We start from the raw sequence: 18,616 nt of genomic DNA, 5'->3' as shown, positions 1-18,616 counted from the left end.
CTTGAACCAGTGGTTATACAAGGTGTTAGCCTAGGTGACAACCTAGCTCACTGAGACACCACATTGGCTCTGCAAAATGAAATGAAAAGATGCTTCTTTTGATATAAAACGTTTTTGAAGTCCATGCATGCACCATTTTTTTCAGTACTTGCATTTTGATTAATTTTTGGAAGATCCTTTGTATATCTGGTAATTTAAAACCCAGTCTTGTTGACAGACTAGATTTTTTTCCCTCCCCCTCTACAAGAAAACACTTTTTCAAAATGGAAAAACAGAGCTGTGATTCAAGACCCCAGTTTCATTCCAAGGTTTCTCGGTCTATTTTTTAGACCTTACTCTCTGTTCAATATTCAAGGGTGTCATTCTTGTGTTTCGTGAAAGAACAATTTTTTTATAGGGACAGATGAGTGAATAAAGGAAGATTCATTCATTAAGTCACAAATATCCTACCACAGCAGTCATTGAAGAAAGACCCAGAAATTTGATTGAAGTGCAATCTTCCGAGCACAATTTTGGAGGTTGGAAAAAAAAAGAGAGAGAGACCAGCATCTAACAATCACTAGAGAGGAGGGACAAAAGCTACAGAAGAACCTAGCCTGCTTAAAACAAAAAGCTAGCAGAATGGTGTGATTGGGAACATCTTTCTGTTCTCAAAGTAAGCTGAAAGCTGGGAAGGGGGAAGTCGACTACCTTCTTGCTATGCTCATAATAAAGCAAGAAAACTTTGGGGCAGAAGCAAGCATCTTGCATACTTTTTTTTAAATTGTATTTTTTGATACAATTTACTTGGCACTGGGCTCTCCCTTCCCCCTTCCCCAAGTTCCCTCCCCTCCCCTCCAGTTTCACAGTGTGCGTCTCTCGTAAATTTTCCCAAGTCTGTCATGCTGCCGCTTGAGTGTGTCCCAATCATGTAGGAGACTGTGAGTCATTCACTTCATTGTGAGTTCATTTTCGTATCCTAGAGCCCTAATGTATGTACAATGAGGATTAGATCTTTATAGGCAGTAACAATAACAATAATGAAAGGGACATTGATCATCTCAGGTGATTACAAACAATCAGCCTCTTATGGTTGATTAATGTATTAATGTATTACATTGCAAGATCCTGTTGATCCTGTTACAAAAGGTACAGGTAAGTATGAAGGGACATAGAATAAGATTCACATGTAATATCCCTAGATTTGACATCAAATTCTCTTATATTAGAGCAAACATATGATATCTGACCTTTGGGGATTGGCTCATTTGCTTTAGCATAATGGTCTCTAGTTTGGCCCATTTGGTCACAAAGCATTGTATTTCATTTTTTAAATAGCTGAGTAGTATTCCACAGTGTAGGTGCATCTTGTATACTTTTAAAAGTCTTGTCTCATCCCACCAAGCACCTGTCCTTATCTGCCTATTCATTCTTCTAACTCTTTATAATTAAGCATCATACGAATTGCATGGAATGATGTTATTTGTACTCAGTGTTTATCAATCAGTTCAATATTAAAAGAATGATTCCAGCATTTGTTTGATCTTTTAGAGGGCACTTGAAACTTTTTGCTGTGATGTCAACAGGCTAAAATACAAGAATAAAATCCTTAGAACGTTGTGTTGGTGCCACATTTGAAAAATCACAGGGCGAGGTGCTTTGACACAACCAGTTAAGCCAACAGTTGCAACTGCTACAGCCCATAGGACAGGGCTAGTTCGAAGCCTTGTCAATTCACTTCCAATCCAGCTGCTTGCCAACACAGGGGGAGAAGCAGAGGAAGGCTCCAGTACTTGGATCTTGGCCACCCATGCTGGAGACCTGGATGGTGTTCCAGAATCTAAGCTTTGGCCTGATCCAGCCTTAACCATTATGGCCACTCGGGGAGTGAACCAGTGAAAGAAAGATTCTCTCTCTGCTTGTCAGTATGCTTTTCAAATAAATGAACACATCTTTCATTTAAGAAGAGAAAGAGATTAAAGAGAAAGAGCATGAATGAGAATTTTTGTTTTAATCGGGGATCTGAAATGTTTGACATTTTTTTTTTCTTAGTTGCTTCATTAGAAACATTGAGGAAATACTATTCACAGCTCTGGTGGTGTTGTAAAATGCTGACCACGTCCAGGAAGTTTGCTCTAACTAACAACGTCATTTTGGAATTAGACACTAGCAGTGCCACTCATTCGCCAGTACTCTCAGTAACCAGATAACAAGGTTTGTCATTCTGTTAAGGATACATTTCCGACCCCAAATGCCTCTAAAGAAAACACTAGGAACTTCTTACTTTCAGTTTGGGTAATGAGAATCACAATTTCAATTTATTTTAGGTTATTTTTATTTGAAAGGAATGAGGGGGAGAAGACAGGAGAAAGAGGAGGAGAAGAAAGAGAGAGAATTTTTCTTCTATTGGTTCACTCCACAGATGCATACAATAGGGCTGTGCCATGCCACGAGCCAGAATCTCCATTCCAGTCTCCCCTGTGGGAAACAAGAGACCCAAAGGCTTGAGTCATCACCTGTGGCCTCCCGGGGTATACAGTAGCAGGAAGCTGCAGTGGAAGTGGAGTGACTGAGGCTCACCTCATTCTTTTGATCTTTTGTTCCTTCAATGGCATTTTTTTCCATTTCCAGATTCAGACTTTTTAAATCTAATATTTCAGTTTCTAAACTTGAACTATGAACATACCTCATATGAGAATGCTACTATGAGAAAGGGGTCAGGATTAGAAGACAGTTCTGAAAGTGTATGGCACCGTTCTTGCCATACAATTGAGTAAGAGTGGAGTAAGAGTGGCCATTTACATGACATAAAGCTAAGCACATCTTCATTGAAAGCACACGTTGCTTTTCCTAGTCAAAGTGATAAACATTTGGGGGAAAAAAGTATTTCAAAATTAGTGATAATAAATTCGAATGTTTCAGTATTAGGAGGAAGAAGAGAAGAAGAAGACTAGGTTTATCTGGTTCATTGAAACTGACTTTTTAAAGATTCATTTTGGAAAAAAAAAGTTTATTTGAATGGTAGAGTTACAGAGAGAACAGGAGAAACAGAAAGAATCTTCCGTCTGCTGGTTCACTCCCCAAATGGTTGCCAACAGCAGGAGCTGGGCTGGTCTGTAGCCAGGTGCCAGAAGCCAAGAGCCAGGAGCCAGGAGCCAGGAGCTTCTTTGGGGTTTTACAGATGGTGCAGTGGTCCAAGGATTTGGACCATCCTCTGCTGGTTTCCCAAGCCATTAGCAGGGAGCTGGATGGGAAGTAGAGCCGCTGGGACTGAATTGGCACCTCAGTGGCACTATAGGTGGAGGCTTAGTCTCTCCCTGTGTGTAATTTTACCCTTTAAATATAGATTAAATAAAGAAACAAAAATGTGTACACAGTGCCTGGTGACCAAGGAGAAATTGCAAATGTTGATTGACTTTCTTTTCTGGATTCTCACTAATTTCCATGGTCTGAAATCATTATTATCAGCATGTATCCATTTTATTTTAAAGTAATCCCTGAATGACATGAATGTCTTTGGGAAATTTCTGTCTCTACGCCCTCCTTGTTTGTGTTGTATAAATGATCACCATTTCTCTTTCTTTGCTGGGAAGACTGGGCAAGAACTTTGGATAAAGGGATTAAAAAACTTTAGGGATAAATTGCAACATACAAGCCAGGAAAAAAAAAAAAACCCTGCCTTGATAAGTCTTGGGGGCATCAACTTACTGGGCTTTTAATATCACTTGAGAAAAATGTCAATTTTTATGAATCTAAACTGTTCTTTAACTTTTCTATACATTAAATCTATCCATGGTAAATTACACTGATCAAATCAATTTCTAAATAGTATTTCATTTTCCCACTTAGTTACCAAATAATACAAACTTGCTTGATTTTATAGATCAGAAACAAGGATGGTTCAGGCTACAGGCTGGATGGCATATTGCTGAGGGAAGGAGATGTGATAAGCTTGTTTTCTGTAATATCAGAATCGTAACCATTGCTCCGTTACAGATAGAGCTTGGCTCCTGAATCCAGATAGAATCCATTTCAATGGTTAAATCTGTCATTTACTAGTTATGGAAGGAATAGCAAAAGCATTTAGCCTTCTAAGTCCCAGGGATTTCAATGCTGTATTGCACAGACATAATAGCTTTCTCTATGGGACATTCTGGGAGCTTCACAGGAAGCGAGGTGGTCACCACACAGCCGGGAAGGGGACAGCTTTTTAGTAAGCCTTAACTTGTAAAATTTCATAATATCTCATTTTTAAGTCTTCCTCTCTCAAAAATATGAAACAAAGGAAAGGTATAAATTACTGGGATTAGAAGGATTTATTCTATAGTTTGTAATTTTTTGAATATAAAGAAAAAAATTAATAGATGTTCAGATCTTTTCCATATAATTCCTTTCCCCTCTGTCTTAATGTCATGAGGGATTTTCATCATCCTGAGAAGATTTTCAAATACCATTAGGTTCCTGTTTCTCTCTGGGTGGGTTGGTTCTTACTGAATCAACGAAACATTGATTGCATTTTGCTCATGTATTCATTTGTGATATTCCTGCACTAGTATTTGTTTCTGGATACAAACTAACGTTTATTAGCTATTCATATATAAGGTTTTATTAGAGATTCTGAAGAATCCTCTGAACTTGAATGAAAGGTTTCAAATGTGACCAAAAGACATAATTGACTAATATTTGTCATAAGATTCAAATTTGTTTAGAGCTCATCAGTGTCTGAGTGATCTTATTGTCCAACTCATTTTCAGCTGAATAAACCAAGATTCTAAAAGGTAAAATGGATTGCTCTGATTACATGCTGCAAGAGCTGTTGAAGCCCACATTTTGATATTCAGCGTCCTTTCACTAACAAGAGGAAGACAGGACAAACTAGATCATCATTATGTTTATCTTCATATGTGTTAATTGTAATTAAATGTGTGGCTAATTACTAGCCGTTTTTCTGTCTTAGGACCAAATCACACTATTCCCAACTAGACGAAAATGAAGCATTGCTTTTGTCTTAGATATTTCCGCAGGATTCTTTGGTCATTGGGTTTTATTTTAAGTCCCGACACAAAACAGGGTAGAACAGTACAGTGAAATGATTCCATGCAATGACATTCAGCAATCCAGGGCTCCTATACTCAATTTACCATTCATCTGATTGTTCAAAAGAGTACATTGCCCTTGTAAGAGAACTAACAGAGTATTAACATCATAGAGTTAGTGTTTAAACTGAAAAATTGCAAGTAAATGTCTTTACATAATATATTGTGCCTGCAATTAGTATGCTTTCAATAACTGTTTCTTCCCTCCTACTGTGAAATGCACAACACCGAAAAAGAAGTCAATGTTTAGGAGCTTTGGATTAAATGATAGGTAATTGGTGGGCAATCCAGTCAGTTTCTGTGAGATTTCGGAATGAAGACAATACAATCAGCTTTCTTAGTGTTTTTCCTAATACCAACACCTACCCATGTTGGAGATTGTCAACTGTGTCCTATCCTGTGACAGAGACTAAGGGCATGATGTGAGGTTTTGTTTTTGTTTTTGTTTTGTTTGTCTTTATGGAAAGTACTTGTTGATAAATGGCTTTCAAATTTTGGGGTTGCTTATAGTCCCAGTTAGACAAAACATGCACATTGGTCCCCTTAATTCAATCAATTATTTATGATTTATACAGGCCTATATTGCCCTAAAGGGGTAGGGAGAGTTTCAACAGAAGAGAAAAATAGGAGTATTATGCAGATGGTAAACAACCACTTCACAACATCCCCATTATTTACTGAGCAGGATGACACCCGTGTAGAACATGCATTTCCTTATTTAATCTTCATCTCGATATTTAATATAATAGATGCCACTGCCTCCATTGCCCAGAAAGGCCGAATAGCTCACCTGATATCACAAGAAAATCAAACTCTACCTGGTATTTGAACTCACGTCTGATGGCGACTTCGTATTATTTTCATTCTTCCCACCATGTTGTTAATCCAGACAAGCCATGATCAATATTCAAATAATCTGAAAGTAATGGAAATACCAATCTTCACTTGCTTGGAAGAGTATAAACAAACACTTGGAGAGAGAATTTTCAATGAATTCCCAGCATGAAAAATGGGAAATAATCACATATACCATTGATTTTCGGTGTCATTTATTTCTGCCCTACTGGGCTCAGTTGGAACTAAAAGTAAAGTTAACTTCTAGAGAAGTTTGTGTAAGAAAGAGAGAAAAGAAGTGAAAAGGAGGAAAAGGGTAGCCATTTTCAAATCATTCTAGTAGTTTTGCATTATTCAGAAATACTGTAGAATACCCACCAATTTTAAGGTTTAACCATTTTTAAGGGAACCCTGATTGAGTCTTGACTTACTTTGTGCACATGTTTAACAAAGGAATCATTATGTTTTGTGCTTCTGGGTCCCATTTTCTATGCAATTCTTGCTTTATTTTGAATGCACTTGTCACAGGCATACAGAAAACGCCATGGACAACATCAGAACAATGCCTGCACTGCTGTTTGTCGTTGTGGTCCTTATCCCCTGAACCCCATCCAATGTGATTTTCACATTGTCACCATTTCCTGACGCAGTCCTCCTGCATGTTGCCTGTGAGATTCAGTCAAGGACAATGCAGGTCAGATCGTTCTGCTGATGCAATACTTACCCAGGAAACGTGCAGTTCACAAGGAGGGAAGGGAATACATGCAGTTAAATGCAACGCAGTAGTGTCAACGTCCTTGTGACTTTGGAATCCTAGTGGCCACTTCTTGAGCTTACTGGATTGAGTTGCACACTGTTTCTTCTTCTTCCTTCTAGGTTTGCTACTAATTCAGCCAACTTCCAATGCATACACTCAAGAGCCAGTCTTGTGTACACTCACCAACGTATGAACAATTCACTTTGCAGTTTGCTGGGAAGGCAGGTGAAGAAGGTTCCAGAAGGATAGAAGATGAAAGAGCTGTCTGAGAGGTACAGTAGATAATTCAGGACATTTGACAGAAGGAAGGCCTCATGGCAAAGGAGGAGGCATGACAACTGTCATTACTTTCTTTGAGGAGGCCAGGTTATCCTTACTGTCACTCAATCAAAAACACAAACCCAGACATAAATTTAAGATAGTTAAAACCCAGACGGAATTAAAATTCTTTAGCGTACCCAGTATGCAGACTTGAAGAAATGGAAAATGTAAGTATTTGTGATTAGGAAGAACTAATTGGACAGATTTGTGTGTAACTTTGGTGGGATGTCAGGACTCTGGATACATTTTTTTCTTTTGAGTGTGTGTCCAGATCACTTAAAGAAAATGCTGCACTAGAAGAGAAAAACAACTTGAAAAACTCTAAAAGGGAAGAGCAATTTGGGGACTAGGCCTACCCAATGATGATGCCTCCACAGCTAAAAATCAGCATTATCTCAGTTCAGCAATGTACATTCCCACTGACTGAAAGAAAGGTCAAGCTGCGAAGCCAGTACAAGGGCATGTGGATTCTTTCTACAGGACAAAGAGATTACCCCAAGGTAGAGATAACAACTGTGAAATAAATGACTGCAAGACTGAATAGCCATTGGAAAAAAAGATAAAACTTTTACCATCCTACCCTACATAACACAAACTCTAACAGTTGAGAGAGATGATTCTTCAAAAAGGATTTCAAAGTTACCGTTACAAAAACTGGGTGGAGGTCATTATAAAGTGAGAGGAACTTTATGAGTCAAAATTCAGCAGCAATAAAAGAAACTGGTGATTTCAGTTGCATTACAAAGTATTTTTTTTTAAATAATTGAAAAGCCAAAAGCCTGTAAAAAATTGGGAGAATCAATGTAGAATTATATAATGGGAAAAAGACCGAACATAGAAAATGCTAACATGGAAAGACCAAAAACTGAGGACAGGATGACTAAGAGAAAGATAAACTATAGTAATTGATTGTCCACAGGGGAAAAAAAAAACTCAACGCACCTTAAATATATAAATCCATGTCCTTATTGGTGAGAGAGAAGTGTGAACTTAATTAGTTTTAATGCATTTCAAATCAAAACTTTAATTTTGCCTTTGAACCAAAATAATACACTCCTGAATTTATTGTTCATTAGACATACTTATCCTTGCCTTTGTCAATGTAGCTTCAGAATACATGTGACAAGCAATAGATACATGAATAGAAAATTGCAAAACTAAAGTTGGAGGCTTCAAAATTTCTCTGTCAGTGTTTGATATACTACAGAAGCAGAAATCAGTAAAGACGTAATTAGTCTAAAGTATCCAACATCTTGACATCTTAACCATCTGAAAATAGAAAGTATATTTGTAGCAAATGCATATAACAATCTGGACCATATTTTTAATCATAAGACAAACCTTACAAAGCGTGTATAGTGCATTTCTGTATACCAGAGTATATACATATACATATGTTATATGGGACTGTCATAAAATTAAATAAAAAGTCATTTAAAGAGATCAGGCCCAGAGAAATAGCCTAGTGGCTATATCCTGAACTTGCAAGCAGCAGGTTCCCATGTCCGAGCTGCTCCACTTCCCATCCAGCTCCTTGCTTATGGCCTGGGAAAGCAGTCGAGGATAGCCCAAAGCCTTGGGAACCTTCACCCATATGGGAGATCTGGAAGAAGTTCCTGACTCCTGGCTTTGGTTCAGCTCAGTTCATGCCATTGTGGCCACTTGGGGAGTAAACTTGTGGATGGAAGATTTCCTCTCTTTTTTCCTTTCTGTAAATCTGTCTTTTCAATAAAAATAAATGAATATTAAAAAAAGAAGCACCTCCAAATATTTATAATTAAATACATACTTTGGAATAAGTCGGAATCTAAGTAAAAATTGAAGACTTATAATAAAGGTATGATATATATCTAAGGCAGTGCTTCAGGGAAATTTATAGGACTGTATACCTATGTTGAAAATAAGAAACATCTAAATCCGAAATCAAGAATTTATGCCTTCAGAAACTGTAGAAATTTGCATGTACTAAATACAAATGGAAGATGGAGAAAAAATGAATGTGATTAAAGACAGGGAAGGAATAAAATGTATCAATAACATGCAAAGCTCACTCGCTGTGAAAAGCAATACAGCTGACAAGTCTCTATCAAGACTGAGATGAAATATGTAGGAAACAAATGATCAATGTAAGAAATGTACAGGAAAAAAAGTCTTCCAGTTATTAGTATCAGACAACTTAGATGGCATGTATCAATTCATTCAAAATTATAAGCTACTAATTCTTACTTAAAAGGTGATAAGTAACCCAGATAGCTTGCCATTAGCATCTTGATTTGTTGTCAAAAACAGTTGAAATGAAAGATCATTTTATGGATGGAATATGACAAATACTTAAAACGTGAACACTAAAGTTACTATGAAATTCTTCCCACAGACTGGAGGAGTGAACTTTCTTCTACTCATTTAGAGTCCAGTATTACCTTAGTACTAAACTCAAAGGCATTGCAAGAAAATTGCAGCCCAATATTCTTCATGAGCACAGAGACCCTTGACAAAATTCAGTAATGTAAAAAAGTGGCAATCATTACAATGAACCAGGTTTCATTCTTGGAACATCAGACCGGTTCAAGATTCAAAGACCTATTGCAATTCACCATGCTACCAGGCCCTACTAATAAGTGTTTTTGTGATTTCTGCTTGGTTTTACAAATAGCACTGTACTTAAATTCTTTATATCATCTCATCTATGTGGAAGTATGTGAATACTTTTTCAAGAAAATATATATTTTCTGTTCTTTGAAATTTTCAAAAAAACTCACACTAAGTCTTCCAGGTTGGAGATATTATAAAATCTAGGAGCAGTCCAAAATATTCTAACTAGATTGTTTTTCTTTCTTACTCAAGGCTCTACATAATTTCATATGCTGGAAGTTCACTTCAATAAGCTAAATCTTTGACATAGGAAAATCAACCAGCTTATAATTTAGATAAGAGACAAATAAATTGATGTTTCTAAAATATTTCTGTGGGATTTATAACTTCCTTGATGTCTTGCAAAAGTGCTTTGAAGGGCACAAGAGTGGCCAGGCTACATTTTAGTAATGGTACAGCAGCCAGAATGTGGTTACTATTTGCAGTTGTTTAGAGAACACAACTCTTAAAGATCTGTAAATCACCATTTTCTGTCCTGTTTGATGGATTTTCGGTGTTGGTAATCAATTAGAGAGAGAACATATTTAGGAAAATCAGCAGGTTGTTGACTTTGGCTTAGTGATCCACAATCAGACTGAAATGCTCAAAATCCAGAAAAGCAGGAATGCCAGTGTTAACAAGAGAATCCAGAGGATACAAAGTTATGGGAAGTGATGACTGTCTTTGTTATCGCCTACAAAGTCTCCGTTAATCCAAGCTGTCTGCTCCAGACATTTACCGTAGTAGTCACACGTCCTCCAGCGAGGTGCCAGGACGCTGTAAGCTAGTTGGGTACTCTCTGTTTGTACTACCCATAATAGAGCCTGACTTATTGTGAGAGTGAATTAAAAGCTGCATCACCTCTTTCTTCTCCTCTCCAATTTATCCTCTCTCTTTTTTTGCTTCCCCTGCTCGTGACTCATCCATCTCTCTCTTTCTCTGTCCTCTCCCGCTCTCTCTCTCTGTCTCTCTCGGCTCCTTCATGTTTTTAACCTTCCAACTGTAAGTTGCCAGACTTAATTTCCACGCGTGGATTAGCGTTGCTCATATTTAAGATCTCAATGTCCACTGCAGGTTCCCCTGACAGCTTTTATCTGTTAAATCTAACGGGTGTAATCTCAGGCACTGGTCAACTCCACCCTATCCCTATCCAGATGTGTGTGTGGGGGGGGGTGGTGGGGAGAATTAGCAACACACAATTGTGTGAAGAAGACAATGAGAAAAAGAGAGAGTAAGCCGGATTTGAAAATACAGCTAGCCCTGAAGGAATAACTCTAGTTTATTTCCTTAGCCTCTCTTTGGTTTTCATTATTGCATTATGACTTTATCCCATCACCAAATCTCACTGAAGATCATTTGTTATTCTTCTATGATATTTAGGCACATATGATTTTCATAACACTAGACATTCTAAACCTAGACATTGACTCCAAGTAAAAGTCAACCATCAAAGAAAAACTTTGTCTTTCATTCCTTTTGCACCAAGTCTTGAACTCATAAGTAGGCCCACAAGGTAGGGATGCAAATCAAAGTGCAGAAACACGAAATGTTGTAAATGGCTTACTGGTAATGTCAAGTGCATTTTCCAACTCCAAGTCACAGCTGCTCTAAAAATTTCACGTAGGTGATGGTTTTCTGTGCAGAGTGTTAAAAACTACTTTATAATAGCAACCCCCACGAAACCTCTTCGGGTATATGGGCTTGGTAGCATTTTATTTTAAACACCCTTTTGACAGGTGTATTATGTAGTTATTATATTTTCCATGCATAGAACATTTTTGACATTCACTTCACTTGCAGTTTTCTATTAGAAAAAGAAAATGTTCAGATAAAAATCATCTTCTTGGTGGAATGAAAATGCAAGAGAAGTCCAGTTTGCTATGACATTTGCACCCTTGACCTGAAGAAAAACGAACCCCAAATTCATCCATTCATGCATTCAGGAAGTCATTCATTTCTTCCACCATCATTTACGAATTTCCAAAGAGTCAAACCATGTGGTCTTGTGCTAAGCTTTAGGAACTATATCAATGCATGGCTTGTGTCGACCAAAAACCAGTCTTCTGTGGAAAGTAACAATACACACACATGACCACTACTGAGCAGATGGTATTCTGTGTGCTAGAAATAATGTAGTGCAAGTTCAATCATCCACGTGAACCAAAAAAAACCCAGCATGCACAAAGCGTTTCTTGTCAGCAGGATTATCAGTCACCATGCCAACTTGGAGGAAAGCATTTGGGGCTGGGGAATTGCTTCTGGAAGAGCAGAGAGGCAACGAAGAAACTGGTGTGTGCAGGTAGAGGCGACAGCTCCGTGAAGAGAGCAGGGAATACAGGCTGAGGGCTAGAGGCAACGGTGAATGTGTCCAGATCCTCACAGATCATTACAGGTCGTGGGTTATCCAAGAAGGAAGTCAGTCCCTAGGGCTGCATAAACAGGAAGACACCAGGAATATTGTACTGTGGTGATGCCTTCCCGAGGTGATTAGACCTTTGCTCCCTCCTCTGATCTCCAAAGCCCTTCCTCTCGCCCCACTTGTTCTTACTCACCCAACCACACAGGCCTCCCACTTACTGTTTTCTTTGAAAAAGTCAATCCTGTGCCTCCCATTCGCCCCTCACTTTTGCACATACCCTTTCTTCGTTATTTTGCTTTTCTTCCAATCATCCATGGGCTAGTTTCCTCAATGTCATTCAAATTTCTGCTCTAAGGCACCCCTTGAGAGAGAGCTTTGGCTTCACTGTCATGCATAAAAATAGATTCCCTCATAACCTCTGTGTTGTTCCTTGAATTTATCTTTAATCATGCTTATCATTTTTAAAAATTATATGAGGTAGCGTTTATCTGTTCCCATCTTTTACAAACATGTAAACTCTACCAGGGAATAGAGTTGTGTTTCTATGATCATAACATCAACAACTAAAATAGTCACTGGCACCCAGATGTTGGTAAAAATGAATAAATATTTGATGAGTGCTGGATACATTGGGGATCTGTTTCTAACTATCTGTAGTGTTTTAGTCTCCCTAAAAACCCAATAACAAGGGGCGGGGGTGGCTGTCCTTGACCTCGTCTCCTGTCAGTTTCAACAAGAAATGTGGAGCATAACTCTCTGTCCATGCGAAATATTAAGGTCTTAAGGAACTGTGTCCCATGCCTTCCGTGACTCCAGTCCTGCCATCTTTTCACCACCACCATCCCTCTCGGGTGACATTCTTAAAATAAGAAAAGATTTGATAAGCAAGTGATTTGCCAACTAATTTCTTCCCCTTTGGCATTTTGTTGAATCTGGTCTGAGGCTAACAAAGGCCCTTCTATCTGGAGATCTTGCTCCGGTTGTCCTAGAACAACACCCATTGCCTATCAACAGTCAACGTTATCTCTTGTGGCTGGAGCCGACTCCTTTGCTTCAACAACATCTCAAATATCTTCTGAATGTAGACAGTTTGTCTTAATCAAATTGTCCATTCCATCAAAGGAGACAAAATGGTTATTCCAAGCTGAGAGATAGGAAAAAAAGATTTCCTTCTCCCAGATATTTCTCCACAGGCTGGACAATTTCTGTTAATTACAAATCCATCTCCTTTAGAACATCTTGGTCTTTTAGTGGGTCATCTGGGATCTGAGGTTAGCTGTAGTGGAAGGTTATGAAACAGCTGTGTCAGTGAACAGGGATTACTGCCGAAGAGTGACAACGAGATGATGTAGATATTTTGATATAGTTCTAAGCATCCAAAATTTCTGAGATGAATATATACTCCTTTTCCAGTCATCCGGACATGTAATAAAGTATGTCCATATACCTTTTTCAGGAATAAACTTATGGATCTTACTCTTAAAACTCCAAATTCAGGTACTTAGAGTAGTTGTATGCTTGCACAAAATGTAACCGACTGTGACATGGGCAACCTCTGAGTACCACCTGCTCATATTTCTGAGGTGACACTTTTAGGGTTTTGCCAAACATGTGGCCAATAGCTAAGCTTTTATCTAGTGATTCCTGGAAATCACTTCTGAGAAGGACCAGTTATCTGGATTAATAAAACTCCAGCCATTCCCTTGTTTTTTAATATCACTTTTACAGTATAGAAACAAAAAGCAGTTGAAATTGAAGAAGTCTTGGATTCCTTGTTCTAATTCTAACAATTGCATTTTAGTACCCAGACTACAGAGAAAATTAAGAAGTGACCCTGGTCCTAGTGGATATGCCTGGCTAATTCATCTCTCTGATGGATTTTCTTAAATCTTCCAACCTCACTCCTTCTAACTTGAGTAGCCAATAGCTTTGCTTCTCCCATTTTTTCATAAGATTTTAAAAAAAACGATGTATTTATTTTTATTGTAAAGTCAGATATACAGAGAGGACGAGAGACAGAAAGGAAGATCTTCTGTCCGATGATTCATTCTCCAAGTGACAGCAATGGCGGGAGCTGAGCTAATCCAAAGCCAGGACCTGGAGCCCGTTCTAGATCTTCCACATGGGTGCAGGGTACCAAGGCTTTGGGCCGTCCTCGACTGCTTTCCCAGGCCACAAGCGGGGAGCTGAATGGGAAATGGAGCTGCCGGTATTAGAACCGGTGTCCATATGGGATCCATATGGATGGAGAGAGAGAAAGAGAGAGAAGGAGGGTCTACTGGCTCCCTTGAAAAATGTCCACAATGGCTTGGGCTATTATGTGACTGGGGCCAGGAGATAGCAGTGCATTTCAGGTCTCCCTCATGCCTGGCAGGAACTCAATTACTTGAGTCATCACTGTAGCACCTGAGGGCCTGTGTCAGTAGGAAGCTGGGATCAGAGGTGAGATCCAGGGGTTGGACCAAAGCTCTGGTGTGAAACACAAACTTCCGTAACTGTGTCTTAACCTCTAGTCTAGTACTCACACCCCATTGTCTATTATACACACATTAATCAGCAGTTTTACTCTTATTCATCGCGATATCTCCAATATAACCTTCATGTTGACTACATCTGATGTCGACCCCAGAGTAGCGGTTGACACATTGATCCCTTTCTTCTTCCTTCCCCTTCCATTAGTTGCTTCTTTGCAGTTTCTTTTGTCATTTTTTTCTCTCTCTCTTCCACAACCACTGCAACATGGTGCCTCAGGGTTTCTCAGTGCTGGATGAAAGCCATACTCATTATCTTCTTTCAATAACCAGCCCAAGTCCTCCTCTCAAGTTCTACCTCCAGGTATCTCTTGCTACCCAGCAGGAACAATCCAATCTTACCCAAACACATGCTGTGTCTTAGCAGAGATGCTCTGTATTAGCCAAGAACACTCACAGGGCTCCTCTACCTATACTACACAAACGATACACCCTTAAGCGTGTAAGATACACCCTTAAAAATGTGAGTCATTTCTTTGTGCCATTGAGAGCCCAGTGTCAGTGTGAGAAAGAGCTGACACTGAGCATTGTTGAAGGATCCTGTAGTTGTGGGTTTCCACCTGCAAAGCCACAGAGAGAACACACTGAGGTCAAGAAATACTTCTCCTTGTGGAGGGTGAGGTGTCTTAGTGAGGATCCCTAATAAAAATGCATTATTTTTTCCATTTCTCATTTTTGCCTTCATTAGTTTCCTGTAGTGCTTCCCCTGCACTTCTTTTCTCTTTATTAAAGCTCATCTGTGGAAATTATCTTTCATTAAAGAACATAAATAAACTTTTGTTTAGCAAGCTGTGGAAATTAGGGCGATGCGGCAAAGATGACTGAGTTCATTAAGCACCGATGGCACTAATGCGCTCTCACTCATTACTCATTCATTTCACTGATTGCTTTAACCAAATAGGAGGCACTGCTTCTCCCTTGGATCCTCAAATCGCTCTCTATGGGAGGCAGAGAAGACAGAAGATGGGTCAGGCAGGCAGGCATACAAGCCTGGGTGCTCTGGGAGACGCAGGACTGTGATGGCATGAATCACGAACAGTTCTGAGTTTGTGTTTTAGGTCTCTTTATCCCTCTTTCATTCTTACCCCTCTTCTCCAAAACAGGATCCCAGGGAGCTGATAAGAGAAATGTCAGTTTGAAAGTTCCTCTTTAATGGGGATTTTATAGTCAATGTTATGCTCAGCATTCGCTGAAAACAATAGTTTATTTCCACTACAAACCAACAAAATCAGCTCAGCGCTGACAGTCTTCCCAGAATGCCAAGAAACATTTCTTCAGGCTTATAATAGAATCTGTGACACCTTTTATGCAGTTTTGTTAATGTTCTTGCATTGGGAAATATGGAGAAACTGATTTCTATTCTATGAATGGGGCACAAAGGTCCTGAAGCAGAGGGCAAAAATTATTTTCTCCAGCCACATAAGTGAAAAGAATCCATCTGCTGCAGCATTACACAGAAAGAGGCTGGAGGGATTGGTGATTAACTTGGAGAAGTTGTTGGAAGTGAACCCACATTGCATTCACTTTCAAACCTGTTGTGTGTGGAATCCACTTTGGTAGGTCTCCCCGGATAAGGGATGCACTTTTACTCTACAGAGGAGACCATTTGTTGCACAGCAATTCCTCATTGGAACAGCAGGGCAACAGGTGTTCCAACAGGAAGAGCTACTAGGAGGCATTTCTTGTGCAATGGTGAATGTTTTCTCTGCTAACAACAAGAGCAAAGAGATCTAGTAAGACAGTCGCTACCCTTCTCTCCAATCTTACTGCATGGCATCAAGTTCTTTTGAGCTTTCTCAATAACTCTTCAGAATTATTCCCTAGGTGCATATTTTCTTCTTCTCCTCTCCACTTTGTGAGAAAAAGAAATGACTAAGAAAAATGTTGCTGTAGTACTAGTACGGAGCGCTGCTAGGAGCATTGTGTTTTCTCATCATCATGTAGTTTGTTCGAAAAGCCATAACTGACGGCAGTGGACTGCTAGAAAAGCCACTACCTACCGAAAATAGGATGGTGCTGGGAGTACAAAGAAAGACTCAGAGGCCATGATGGAATTACCAGAAGAAGACAAATGAAAAAAAAAAAAAAAAACAAAAAACCTAAATTGTTTGAAAAAAAAGCATTTAAAGGGTTTCGAGTATCGCAACGAAGAGATCTTCTTGCACTATAAAGCATGGGTTCCCAGTTAAATAATTTGTGAATTAATTGAAGAACAAGCTGGTCATGTTGAGACTTTCATTAAGGATCTTAATGACCAAGTTCCAGAAATCTCTCAAGGCATAGAGGAAAATGAAAAAGAGCTGAAAACCATCAAGGAGAGACAAGAACCTTGAAAGGCCTTGAGCTGAGATGTGCTGATACGTTCATTTTGGAAAGAGAAAGAAGAAGGAGCCTGGTTGTGGCAATAATTAAACAGATAATAGAAGAAATTGAACTCTGAAGAAAAAAGATTAGAGTCATCAGATTGAAGATGCTTGGGATTCTAGCTAGATTAATTGGAAAAGAATGGTTTCCAAGACATATAGACGTATCTATTAAAACTGTGATCTGTAGGAATTGTTGAAAAAAAAAGTTTCCAGGTTAAAAGGAAGCGGTACTTGCAGAAGGAATGACTGTCAGACTCTGCTATTTGCAAAATAGCCACTGAGACGTCACTGAAAATGGACCTGGCGGACACTTTTAGGTGACTACAACAAAAGGGTTCTAAGTTCAGAAGAGAGATATTTAACTAATATAGCTATATGTATGTTTATATCTCCATCAGGTTTTTCTTTAGGAATTTGAATAATTTAGAGAGTAATTTACATATCTAATTCCTCCTCCAAGAGGAAGAACAACAACAAACTTCTTTGAAACATGGTCCTATTAAACGAACAGAATAAAAACCTATGAAGAGAGAAATGGTAAGTTTGGAATTATGAATATAGATATAAAATAGCACATCGATGGCTTGTTTGTGTTGTTAAAGCTATACTGACTCATAAAATGGTGAAATACTTACACACGATTTAATATTTAGCTACTGACCCGGATTTGTGCAAGACCAGACGAGAGCCAAGAACTTGTGCATCTGCCACCGGGTTCTAGGAACTCAAGCACATGGGTTAGCATCCTTGTAGTGCATCAGTAACACTGAGTAGCCAAGTTACAAATCAAGCACCCCCATCAGCAGGGGTTTAACTGGCTGCAACACAACTCCTGCTCCCCAAGGCACAATTTTAAATAATTTAATACACATACTCAATTCCCCCTAGTATTCCTCAGTACTTCAGTTAGCAGACTCTGAAAGATCAAGTTCCTACATCCCTCCCTCCAGTAGCAAATAACGTGTTGAATAATGGTTAATACATTTGCTAGATCATTTGACATAGGACCATGATATTTTACTTTGCAGTGCTTGAACTGGAATCCTTAAAATCATTATGTCTGGGTTTGGATGATCATCTATGCCTCTCCTATTGTTTAGAAAGAAGCGATTTTTAGAAGCTAAATTGAGGCACGTATTTGGCTATTTAGAATTGTGCTGACCCATAAAGTTGCAAATAGCTAAAGATAACTATTTTAATCTTATTTTTAATTAGTCAAAATTAGCTCAAATAAAAATCCAGTTTCTCAGGTTCACATTACAGTTACTTATATGCACCTGTGAATAGGAGGTACCACAGCAGCCTGCATGGCTGTGTTTTCATTGTTGAAGAAAGTTGGTGATAGGCTTGAATTGCTATGCTTCCATTTTTAAATGCTTTTTTCAATTTTTAAAGCATTTAAAAATTATTTGGCTCACTCTCCAAATATCTCCAACTGCCAGAGTTAAGCAGATCTGAAGCCAGGAGCCAGGAGCTTCTTCTAGGTCTTTCATGTAGGTGCAGGGTTCCAAGAAGCACAGCCATCCATTGCTGCTTTCCCAGGCTCATTAATATTGAGCTGGATTGGAAGTGGGACAGCCAGGACATGAAACGGCGCCCGTCAGAGATGCCAGTGCTGCAGGTGGAAACAGCCTACCATGCCCTGCCACTCATCTCTCACATTTTTTCTTAATTAATGGGTTTTCCTGTGGTTGAAAGTTTAGTATCTCGATAAATTTTAAATCTGTGACATACACTTCTCA

This window comes from Ochotona princeps, chromosome 30 (genome assembly GCF_030435755.1).
Source record: "Ochotona princeps isolate mOchPri1 chromosome 30, mOchPri1.hap1, whole genome shotgun sequence".
Taxonomy (NCBI): domain Eukaryota; kingdom Metazoa; phylum Chordata; class Mammalia; order Lagomorpha; family Ochotonidae; genus Ochotona; species Ochotona princeps.
Note: the sequence above shows the minus strand (reverse complement) of the source record.